The sequence below is a fragment of the Lissotriton helveticus genome, chromosome 3_2, assembly GCF_964261635.1.
Source record: "Lissotriton helveticus chromosome 3_2, aLisHel1.1, whole genome shotgun sequence".
Taxonomy (NCBI): Eukaryota; Metazoa; Chordata; class Amphibia; order Caudata; family Salamandridae; genus Lissotriton; species Lissotriton helveticus.
Window position 1 is genome coordinate 358,771,298 of NC_136062.1, and position 12,400 is coordinate 358,783,697.

Consider the following 12,400-nt stretch of genomic DNA (forward strand, 5'->3'; position numbering starts at 1 on the left):
GAACCACCGAGACTACTGCCACAGCCAAAGCGGAATCAATGGATATCGGAGCCATCAGAGCCAGCCTAACGGCTACGGAGAAAGAATCACGCTGCAAACAGGGCCTCTGTTTGTATTGCGGAAAGAAGGGGCATTATGTACGTGAATGCCCAGCCAAGCCAAAGAACAGTCGATTCTGGTACAACCGCACAGTGACGGCTGCAGTGGACGTTCAGGCGGAAAACTAATAGACTCCCGGAACAATGAAGGGGCCTCTCGGAGTCCCACATGCATCCCTTCCTTGTCACGCTAGACCAGGTACGACAACAGCATCTGTTAATTACCATACACGTGGGGGTCCAGACACAATGGATTCCTGTGTTGGCCATGGTCGATTCAGGGGCCACAGGCCTCTTCATGGATCAGAAAGAGGTGCAGCGCCTGGCCATTGCTCTGATACCCAAAGAAGTCCCGGAGGACGTGTATGCTGTGGACAGAAGAAGACTGGTCACGGGCCCTGTCTGGCACCACACAGGGGGTGTTCCCGTACGTTATGGGGAACAGCACATGGAGGTGATTGATTTCAGCATAATACGGGCACCACAGTACGGTATCATTCTGGGTCTGCCATGGCTGCAAACGCACAATCCCTCAATTGATTGGATGACCCACGAGCTACACATGACATGCCAGTACTGTCTCCAGAATTGTAGCGTGAAACAGGCTCCCATTGTCGGCGACCAGGGTGTAACTCACATGGTGGCCACGGCGGCAGAGAAAGCGGTCACTCTTCCTGGGGTTTACCACAGCTACACGGATGTCTTTGACGAGGTACGAGCCGAGGTGCTCCCTCTGCATAGGGTCTATCACTGCCAAATCGACCTGGTTCCGGGAGCCTGGGTGCCCAGTGGCAGACTTTACGCCTTAACAGAACCCGAGAATCTTCACCTACGCTCTTACCTCGACAAGCTTCTAGGTCTTGGGTTCATCAGACCCTCCAAATACCCGGCGGCTTCGCCCCTATTTTTCATCCCTAAGGCCAATGGGGAATTGAGGGCTTGTGTGGACTCCAGGGCTCTAAACGCAATCACCGTCAAGAACCGGTACCCCTTACCACTCATCAGTGTTCTGCTGAAACAGGTGAAGAAGGCCCAGATCTACACAAAACTCGATCTCAAAGGGGCATACCACCTCGTGCGCATGCGGAGCGACGACGAGTGGAAAACGGCCTTCAAGACCAGGTTCGGTCTCTTCGAGTACCTCGTCATGCTGTTTGGGCTCTGCAACGCCCCTGCGGCCTTCCAGTTTTTCCTGAATGAGGTGTTTCGTGACCTATTAGATGTATACGTAGTATACATAGATGATATCCTCATCTATTCCAACACGGAAGAAGAACATGTACAGCACTTGGCAACGGTGCTGCAAAAACTCAGAGAGCATCTGCTGTTTTGTAAACTCAGCAAGTGTGACTTCCATGTCACGTCCGTGGAGTTCCTCGGGGTAATGCTGAGCCCCAACGGGCAGGAGATGGCAGAGCGCAAGATCATGGCAGTTGAGGCGTGGCCGACTCCGCAAGGAGTCAAGGATGTACAGAGTTTCATCGGGTTCGCCAACTTTTCTCGGCGGTTGATAGATGGATTCTCTGGACTTGTGGCCCCGATTACCCATCTATTGCGGAAGTCGCAAGAATTTGTGTGGAGTCCGGAAGCGCAAGAGGCATTTGTGGCCCTGAAGAAGGCGTTCGTTACGGCTCCTGTTCTCGCTCACCCCGATCCGGAACAGCCGTACGTGGTGGAGGCGGACGCTTCCGAAGTAGCTCTGGGGGCCATCCTGTCGCAGCGACATCAGCACACGGGCATGCTGCATCCTGTGGCCTTCATGTCCAGAAAATTGAACGACGCGGAACGGAATTACCATATAGCAGAGAAAGAGCTGTTGGCGATCAAGGACGCATTCACAGAGTGGAGACATCTGCTCATGGGAGCCAGGCATGTGGTTACTGTGTTCACGGACCACCGGAATCTGCAATTCATGACGGCGGCTAGACATCTCTCTCCTTGGCAGCTGAGGTGGATGCTCTTCTTCTCCGGTTTTCACTTCCACATTACCTATAGGCCAGGCAAGGAAAACAGGAAAGCAGACGTCCTTTCCCGTCAGACGTCTGTCTCGGCACCGGTACCCGGCCCGGTACACTCCATCATCCGTCCGAATGCAGTGGTAGGGGTGATACAGCCGGATGCGTTCCTCAGGGGTGTCCAGAACGGGATTTCTTCCTTTTCCTGGAAAAGCTGGCTTCAATGTCACAAGGAATGGCAAGTCAAGGACGGTATATCGGTGAACGGTCACCGTATGCTGCTACCAACGTTTCGCCTACGGAAGCAGGCTTTCAGTTGGTGTCACGTTTCGCCTTGTGCAGGTCATCTCGGGGCTGAGAAGATGGTGGCCTGTCTGGGACGGCATTTTTGGTGGCCGTCGATGAGAGCGGACGTCAAGAGATGGGGCGCTGCCTGCACGACATGTGCCGCCATGAAAACGGACCATAGCCGCCTGCAAGGGATGCTACGGCCCCTTCCTACGCCCTGCTGGCCGTGGGAGAACATATCCTTGGATTTCGTGGTGGGGCTGCCCGTGGGCCAGGGATGTAAGGCGATCCTGGTGGTGGTCGATTACCTCACAAAGATGGGTCACTTTATAGCATGTAAGCAAGTGCCCTCCACTGGTCAACTGGCGTTACTGGTGCTGAAAAGCGTGGTGAGATTACACGGCTTGCCCAGCGTAATCGTGTCAGACAGGGGGTCCCAGTTCACGGCTCAGTCCTGGAGGACTTGGTGTTCTGCGCTGCACGTCACGTCGGCCATGTCAACGAGCTACCACCCCCAGACTGACGGTCAGACGGAACGCTTGAATCAGTCCCTCAAGCAGTATCTGTGTTGTTTTGTAGACCAAGGAAAGGAGGAATGGGTGGATCTCCTGTGGCTGCCAGAGATAGCCTACAACAACGCCACGCATAGTTCCACCAAGGCTTCCCCTTTCTACTGCAATTATGGACACCACCCCAGGTTTCTCCCGTTTTTGCATCCAGTCTTGGACCATAGAATGCCTGAAACCTCCAGGAGGGTTGCTCACATCCAGGACACAATCCTGCTCTCTCAGAAGTGCTTGGAGGCTGCCAAAGCAACGTACTAAGCCTCGGCTGACAAGAAAAGGAGACCAGTGCCCTTGTACGGGGCAGGCGACTACGTTTGGGTATCAACCAGAAACCTACGATTTCGCAAGCACAGTGTGTTTCATCCGAAACACATTGGCCCTTATCGCATCGCCAAATGTGTCAGCCCTGTGAACATGAGGCTGTGTTTGCCCAAACACATGAGAATCCATCCTGTTTTCCACGATTCCCTGCTTAAGCCCTCGACTGCACGGAAACGTACGCTGCCCTTACTGGTGTCGGTGGATGCCGAACTGGAGTATGAGGTGGCCGGCATACGGAATTCGAAATGGAGAGGGGGCAAGTTGTGGTACCTTTTGGCCTGGAAGGGATATGGCCCGGAGGAACAGTCGTGGGAACCGGCGTCTGGAGTGCATGCGCCTCGGCTGGTGTCGTCCTTCCACAAGAAGCATCCTGCCTGTGCGAGCCCGTGATAGAAGGGGTTGTTGGGAGGCGCATGTACTGTCAGGAACTCCCTCTCCCCTGCTGCCCGCTAACCACAGCGCGAACAATCGCAGGAACGGCATAACGGCAGGCGGACAAACTACATGTCCCAACATGCCTAGCGCGGGCCAAGGCGCAGGCTGAGAACGCCCATAAAAGACGTACACAGTAGAGGAAAGGCGTCGGATATTGAGATCCGTGCCAGCATTTCTTAGACCTGGAGACCGCGGACCCGTGTTTACCTGGAAACTGCCGCGGACCGGATTAGAGTTTCTTTCTACGAATCCTGAGGTAAGAGTGAGCGGCTGCCCTCTTACACCCCCGCTAGTTCGGCTCCTCGCAGTCGAGTGCCTGGCTAGGTATTCCCGTGAGTGGAGCGGGAAGAGATGCACACCACGGAGGTGTTTGCCGCGTTCTCTGTCCTGGGAGCTTTGACCCTTGTAAGCGCAGCGAAGAACAGAGGCGCTTACCACAGAGGTGATTACAGGCGCTCTATTCACTAGGCGTGGTGCATTGGAAGGTCGAGCGGCTGCTCCCTTCGCCTCCAACAGGCAGGTCTCGGTGGAGTGCCAGACCCGGTTTTCAGGATACATAGCCCTAAAACTAGGGGCTTTTTGAACCATATCTGGCGATGTCTGGACGCCTCACCGACAAGCCTTCTTAGCAATCATTCGAACAGCATTGTCGGCCATTACTGAGCACAGTGCCCTCCGTTGGGGGAATACCAGGACCGGTATTCATGCGGAGGACGGTTGGATTAGTAGCCCTACAAGTTGACCTGGGCTGGTACGGGTATCGTTGCATTAAGGATTATTGTTTATTTTTCCATTGACGTTATCTGGTGTTGAGGTTCCACCGCGCAGTCAGCGGGACTGCCAGTGTTTAGTGTATTGTTTTGCCTTTGTTCAACACAACCAATAAATACTTTATTGAACGTAAGACGTGGTGGAGCAGTGTTGTTATCTGGCAGCCTTTTGCTCTTTCCCGACCCGGGTCCTCATCGCGCTTCCCCTGGTATGTATGCTGTTGTTTGCGGGTGTAAGGTAAGCCATCTTGTCTTTCTTACTATTCTAATGTATTTTAGTTTTTTGTTTTTTCTTTTATAGGTGCACCCTGGCTCGTGTCGTCATTGTGCAGCGGCATACACAGAGTACTTCTCCCGGTATGTATGCTGTTTTTTGCGGGAGTAAGGTAAGCCATCTTGTCTTTCTTGCTATTCTAATGTATTTTTCTCTTTCGTTTCCAGGTGCAGCCCGGCCCGTGTCGTCATCGTGCAGCAGCGTGCACAGAGTGCTTCCCCTGGTATGTATGCTGTTGTTTGCGTGTCTAAGGTAAGCCATCTTGTCTTTCTTGCTATTCTAATGTATTTTTCTCTTTCGTTTCCAGTGGCAGCCCGGCCCGTGTCGTCATCGTGCAGCGGCGTGCACGCAGTGCTTCCCCTGGTATGTATGCTGTTGTTTGCGCGTCTAAGGTAAGCCTTGTCTTTGTTATTCTAATGTATTTTTCTCTTTCGTTTCCAGGTGCAGCCCGGCCCATGTCGTCATCGTGCAGCGGCGTGCAAAGAGTGCTTCCTCCGGTATGTATGCTGTTTGCGAGTGTAAGGTAAGCCATCTTGTCTTTCTTGCTATTCTAATATATTTTTCTCTTTCGTTTCCAGGTGCAGCCAGGCCCGTGTCGTCATCGTGCAGCGGCGTGCACGGAGTGCTTCCCCTGGTATGTTTTTGTTGTTTGCGTGTCTAAGGTAAGCCATCTTGCCTTTCTTGCTATTCTAATGTATTTTTCTCTTTCGTTTCCAGGTGCGGCCCGTGTCGTCATCGTGCAGCGGCGTGCATGGAGTGCTTTTCCCGCTATGTTTTTGTCGTTTGCGTGTCTAAGGTAAGCTATCTTGTCTTTCTTGCTATTCTAATGTATTTTCCTCTTTCGTTTCCAGGTGCAGCCTGGCCTGTGTCGTCATCCTGCAGCGGCGTGCACGGAGTACTTCCTCTGGTATGTTTTTTGTTGTTTGCGTGTCTAAGGTAAGCCATCTTGTCTTTCTTGCTTATCTAATGAATTTTTCTCTTTCGTTTCCAGGTGCAGCACGGCCCGTGTCGTCATCGTTCAGCGACGTGCATGGACTGCTTTGCCCGGTATGTTTTTGTTGTTTGCGTGTCTAAGGTAAGCCATCTTGTCTTTCTTGCTATTCTAATGTATTTTTCTTTTTCGTTTCCAGGTGCAGCCCGGCCCGTGTCGTCATCATGCAGAGGCGTGCACAGAGTGCTTCCTCCGGTATGTTTTTGTTGTTTGCATGTCTAAGGTAAGCCATCTTGTCTTTCTTGCTATTCTAATGTATTTTTCTCTTTCGTTTCCAGGTGCGGCCCATGTCGTCACAGTGCAGCGGCGTGCAAGGAGTGCTTTCCCCGGTATGTTTTTGTTGTTTGCGTGTCTAAGGTAAGCCATCTCGTCTTTCTTGCTATTCGAATGTATTTTTCTCTTTCGTTTCAAGGTGCAACCCGGCACGTGTCGTCATCGTGCAGCCGTGTGCACGGAGTGCTTCCCCCGGTATGATTTTGTTGTTTGCGTGTCTAAGGTAAGCCATCTTGTCTTTCTTGCTATTCTAATGTATTTTTCGCTTTAATTTCCAGGTGCAGCCCGGCCCGTTTCGTCATCGTGCAGCAGCGTGCACTGAGTGCTTTCCCCGGTACGTATGCTGTTGTTTGCGTGTCTAAGGTAAGCCTTCTTGTCTTTCTTGCTATTCTAATGTATTTTTCTCTTTCATTTCCAGGTGCAGCCCGGCCCCTGTCGTCATCGTGCAGCAGCGTGCTCGGAGTGCTTCCCCCGGTATGTTTTTGTTGTTTGCGTGTCTAAGGTAAGCCATCTTGTCTTTCTTGCTATTCTAATGTATTTTTCTCTTTCGTTTCCCGGTGCGGCCCGTGTCGTCATCGTGCAGGGGCGTGCATGGAGTGCTTTCACCGGTATGTTTTTGTCGTTTGCGTGTCAAAGGTAAGCCATCTTGTCTCTCTTGCTATTCTAATGTATTTTTCTCTTTCGTTTCCAGTGGCAGCCCGGCCCGTGTCGTCATCGTGCAGCGGCGTGCACGCAGTGCTTCCCCTGGTATGTATGCTGTTGTTTGTGCATCTAAGGTAAGCCTTGTCTTTGTTATTCTAATGTATTTTTCTCTTTCGTTTCCAGGTGCAGCCCGGCCCATGTCGTCATCGTGCAGCGGCGTGCAAAGAGTGCTTCCTCCGGTATGTATGCTGTTTGCGAGTGTAAGGTAAGCCATCTTGTCTTTCTTGCTATTCTAATATATTTTTCTCTTTCGTTTCCAGGTGCAGCCAGGCCTGTGTCGTCATCGTGCAGCGGCGTGCACGGAGTGCTTCCCCTGGTATGTTTTTGTTGTTTGCGTGTCTAAGGTAAGCCATCTTGCCTTTCTTGCTATTCTAATGTATTTTTCTCTTTCGTTTCCAGGTGCGGCCCGTGTCGTCATCGTGCAGCGGCGTGCATGGAGTGCTTTTCCCGCTATGTTTTTGTCGTTTGCGTGTCTAAGGTAAGCCATCTTGTCTTTCTTGCTATTCTAATGTATTTTCCTCTTTCGTTTCCAGGTGCAGCCTGGCCTGTGTCGTCATCCTGCAGCGGCGTGCACGGAGTGCTTCCTCTGGTATGTTTTTTGTTGTTTGCGTGTCTAAGGTAAGCCATCTTGTCTTTCTTGCTTATCTAATGAATTTTTCTCTTTCGTTTCCAGGTGCAGCACGGCCCGTGTCGTCATCGTTCAGCGACGTGCATGGACTGCTTTCCCCGGTATGTTTTTGTTGTTTGCGTGTCTAAGGTAAGCCATCTTGTCTTTCTTGCTATTCTAATGTATTTTTCTTTTTCGTTTCCAGGTGCAGCCCGGCCCGTGTCGTCATCATGCAGAGGCGTGCACAGAGTGCTTCCTCCGGTATGTTTTTGTTGTTTGCATGTCTAAGGTAAGCCATCTTGTCTTTCTTGCTATTCTAATGTATTTTTCTCTTTCGTTTCCAGGTGCGGCCCGTGTCGTCACAGTGCAGCAGCGTGCAAGGAGTGCTTTCCCCGGTATGTTTTTGTTGTTTGCGTGTCTAAGGTAAGCCATCTCGTCTTTCTTGCTATTCGAATGTATTTTTCTCTTTCGTTTCAAGGTGCAACCCGGCATGTGTCGTCATCGTGCAGCCGTGTGCACGGAGTGCTTCCCCCGGTATGATTTTGTTGTTTGCGTGTCTAAGGTAAGCCATCTCGTCTTTCTTGCTATTCTAATGTATTTTTCGCTTTAATTTCCAGGTGCAGCCCGGCCCGTTTCGTCATCGTGCAGCAGCGTGCACTGAGTGCTTTCCCCGGTACGTATGCTGTTGTTTGCATGTCTAAGGTAAGCCTTCTTGTCTTTCTTGCTATTCTAATGTATTTTTCTCTTTCATTTCCAGGTGCAGCCCGGCCCCTGTCGTCATCGTGCAGCAGCGTGCTCGGAGTGCTTCCCCCGGTATGTTTTTGTTGTTTGCGTGTCTAAGGTAAGCCATCTTGTCTTTCTTGCTATTCTAATGTATTTTTCTCTTTCGTTTCCCGGTGCGGCCCGTGTCGTCATCGTGCAGGGGCGTGCATGGAGTGCTTTCACCGGTATGTTTTTGTCGTTTGCGTGTCAAAGGTAAGGCATCTTGTCTCTCTTGCTATTCTAATGTATTTTTCTCTTTCGTTTCCAGGTGCAGCCCAGCCCGTGTTGTCATCGTGCAGTGGCGTGCACGGATTGCTCCCCCCCGGTATGTTTTTGTTGTTTTCGTGTCTAAGGTAAGCCATCATGTCTTTCTTGGTATTCTAATGTATTTTTCTCTTCCATTTCCAAGTTAAGCCCGGCCTGTGTCGTCATCGTACAGCGGCGTGCACGGTATGTATGCTGTTGTTTGTGTGTCTAAGGTAAGCCATCATGTTTTTCTTGCTAGTTTAATGTATTTTTCTCTTTTGTTTCCAGGTGCAGCCCAGCCCGTGTCGTCATCGTGCTTCCCCTGGTATGTATGCTGTTTGCGGGTGTAAGGTAAGCCATCTTGTCTTCCTTGCTATTCTAATGTATTTTTGTTTTTTAGTTTTTCTTTTCTAGGTACACCCTGGCTCGTGTCGTCATTGTGCAGAGCCATGCACAGGGTACTTCTCCTGGTATGTATGCTGTTGATTGCGGGTGTAAGGTAAGCCATCTTGTCTTTCTTGCTATTCTAATGTATTTTTCTCTTTCGTTTCCAGGTGCAGCCCGGCCCGTGTCGTCATCGTGCAGCGGCGTGCACGGAGTGCTTCCTCTGATATGTATGCTATTGTTTGCGTGTCTAAGGTAAGCCTTCTTGTCTTTCTTGCTATTCTAATGTATTTTTCTATTTCGTTTCCAGGTGCAGCCCGGCCCATGTCGTCATCATGCAAGCGGCGTGCACGGAGTGCTTCCCCCTGTATGTATGCTGTTGTTTGCATGTCTAAGGTGAGCCATCTTGTCTTTCTTGCTATTCTAATGTATTTTTCTCTTTTGTTTCCAGGTGCGGCCCCCCGTGATGTCATCGTGCAGGATCGTGCATGGAGGGCTTTCCCCGGTATGTTTTTGTCGTTTGCGTGTCTAAGGTAAGCCATCTTGTCTTTCTTGCTATTCTAATGTATTTTCCTCTTTCGTTTCCAGGTGCAGCACGGCCCGTGTCGTCATCATGCAGAGGCGTGCACAGAGTGCTTCCTCCGGTATGTTTTTGTTGTTTGCATGTCTAAGGTAAGCCATCTTGTCTTTCTTGCTATTCTAATGTATTTTTCTCTTTCGTTTCCAGGTGCGGCCCGTGTCGTCATAGTGCAGCGGCGTGCAAGGAGTGCTTTCCCCGGTATGTTTTTGTTGTTTGCGTGTCTAAGGTAAGCCATCTTGTCTTTCTTGCTATTCTAATGTATTTTTCTCTTTCATTTCCAGGTGCAGCCCGGCCCGTTTCGTCATCGTGCAGCGGCGTGCACTGAGTGCTTACCCCGGTACGTATGCTGTTGTTTGCATGTCTAAGGTAAGCCATCTTGTCTTTCTTGCTATTCTAATGTATTTTTCATTTCCAGGTGCAGCCTGGCCCGTGTAGTCATCGTGCAGCGGCGTGCACGGAGGGCTTTCCCCGGTATGTTCTTGTTGTTTGCGTGTCTAAGGTAAGCCATCTTGTCATTCTTGCTATTCTAATGTATTTTTCTCTTTCGTTTCCAGGTGCAGCCCGGCCCGTGTCGTCATCGTGCTTCCCCTGGTATGTATTCTGTTGTTTGCGGGTGTAAGGTAAGCCATCTTGTCTTTCTTGCTATTCTAATGTATTTTTGTTTTTTAGTTTTTCTTTTCTAGGTGCACCCTGGCTCGTGTCGTCATTGTGCAGCGGCATGCACAGAGTACTTCTCCCGGTAGGTATGCTGCTTTTTGCCGGAGTAAGGTAAGCCATCTTGTCTTTCTTGGTATTCTAATGTTTTTTTCCCTTTCGTTTCCAGGTGCAGCCTGGCCCGTGTCGTCATCGGGCTGCGGCGTGCACGGAGTGCTTTCCCCGGTATGTTTTTGTTGTTTGCGTGTCTAAGGTAAGCCATTTTGTCTTTTTTGCTATTCTAATGTATTTTTCTCTTTCGTTTCCACGTGCACCCCAGCCCCTGTCGTCATCATGCAGCAGCGTGCACGGAGTGATTCCCCTGGTATGTATGATGTTGTTTGCGTGTCTACGGTAAGCCATTTTGTCTTTCTTGCTATTCTAATGTATTTTTCTCCTTTGTTTCCAGGTGCAGCGCGGCCCGTGTCGTCATCGTGCAGCGGCGTGCACGGAGTGCTTCGCCTGGTATGTATGCTGTTGTTTGCGTGTCTAAGGTAAGCCTTCTTGTCTTTCTTGCTATTCTAATGTATTTTTCTCTTTCATTTCCAGGTGCAGCCCGGCCCCTGTCGTCATCGTGCAGCGGCGTGCTCTGAGTGCTTCCCCCGGTATTTTTTTGTTGTTTGCGTGTCTAAGGTAAGCCATCTTGTCTTTCTTGTTATTCTAATGTATTTTTCTCTTTCGTTTCCCGGTGCGGCCCGTGTTGTCATCGTGCAGGGGCGTGCATGGAGTGCTTTCCCCGGTATGTTTTTGTCGTTTGCGTGTCAAATGTAAGCCATCTTGTCTTTCTTGCTATTCTAATGCATTTTTCTCTTTCAGGTGCAGCACGGCCCGTGTCGTCATCGTGCAGCGGCGTGCACGGAGTGCTTCCCCCGGTATGTTTTTGTTGTTTGCGTGTCTAAGGTAAGCCATCTTGTCTTTCTTGCTATTCTAATGTATTTTTCTCTTTTGTTTCCAGGTGCGGCCCCCTGTGATGTGATCGTGCAGGATCGTGCATGGAGTGCTTTCCCCGGTATGTTTTTGTCGTTTGCGTGTCCAAGGTAAGCCATCTTGTCTTTCTTGCTATTCTAATGTATTTTTCTCTTTCATTTCCAGGTGCAGCCCGGCCCGTGTCGTCATCATGCAGAGGCGTCCACAGAGTGCTTCCTCCGGTATGTTTTTGTTGTTTGCATGTCTAAGGTAAGCCATCTTGTCTTTCTTGCTATTCTAATGTATTTTTCTCTTTCGTTTCCAGGTGCGGCCCGTGTCGTCATAGTGCAGCGGCGTGCAAGGAGTGCTTTCCCCGGTATGTTTTTGTTGTTTGCGTGTCTAAGGTAAGCCATCTCGTCTTTCTTGCTATTCTAATGTATTTTTCTCTTTCGTTTCAAGGTGCAGCCCGGCACGTGTCGTCATCGTGCAGCGGTGTGCACGGAGTGCTTCCTCCGGTATGATTTTGTTGTTTGCGTGTCTAAGGTAAGCCATCTTGTCTTTCTTGCTATTCTAATGTATTTTTCTCTTTCATTTCCAGGTGCAGCCCGGCCCGTTTCGTCATCGTGCAGCGGCATGCACTGAGTGCTTACCCCGGTACGTATGCTGTTGTTTGCGTGTCTAAGGTAAGCCCTCTTGTCTTTCTTGCTATTCTAATGTATTTTTCCCTTTCATTTCCAGGTGCAGCCTGGCCCGTGTAGTCATCGTGCAGCGGCGTGCACGGAGGGCTTTCCCCGGTATGTTTTTGTTGTTTGCGTGTCTAAGGTAAGCCATCTTGCCTTTCTTGCTATTCTAATGTATTTTTCTCTTTCGTTTCCAGGTGCAGCCCGGCCCGTGTCGTCATCGTGCTTCCCCTGGTATGTATTCTGATGTTTGCGGGTGTAAGGTAAGCCATCTTGTCTTTCTTGCTATTCTAATGTATTTTAGTTTTTTAGTTTTTCTTTTCTAGGTGCACCCTGGCTCGTGTCGTCATTGTGCAGCGGCAAGCACAGAGTACTTCTCCCGGTAGGTATGCTGCTGTTTGCGGGAGTAAGGTAAGCCATCTTGTCTTTCTTGGTATTCTAATGGTTTTTTCCCTTTCGTTTCCAGGTGCAGCCTGGCCTGTGTCGTCATCGTGCTGCGGCATGCACGGAGTGCTTTCCCGGGTATATTTTTGTTGTTTGCGTGTCTAAGGTAAGCCATTTTGTCTTTTTTGCTATTCTAATGTATTTTTCTCCTTCGTTTCCAGGTGCAGCCCAGCCCCTGTCGTCATCATGCAGCAGCGTGCACGGAGTGATTCCCCTGGTATGTATGATGTTGTTTGCGTGTCTACGGTAAGCCATCTTGTCTTTCTTGCTATTCTAATGTATTTTTCTCTTCCATTTCCAGGTGCAGCCCGGCCCCTGTCGTCATCGTGCAGCGGCGTGCTCTGAGTGCTTCCCCCGGTATGTTTTTGTTGTTTGCGTGTCTAAGGTAAGCCATCTTGTCTTTCTTGCTATTCTAATGTATTTTT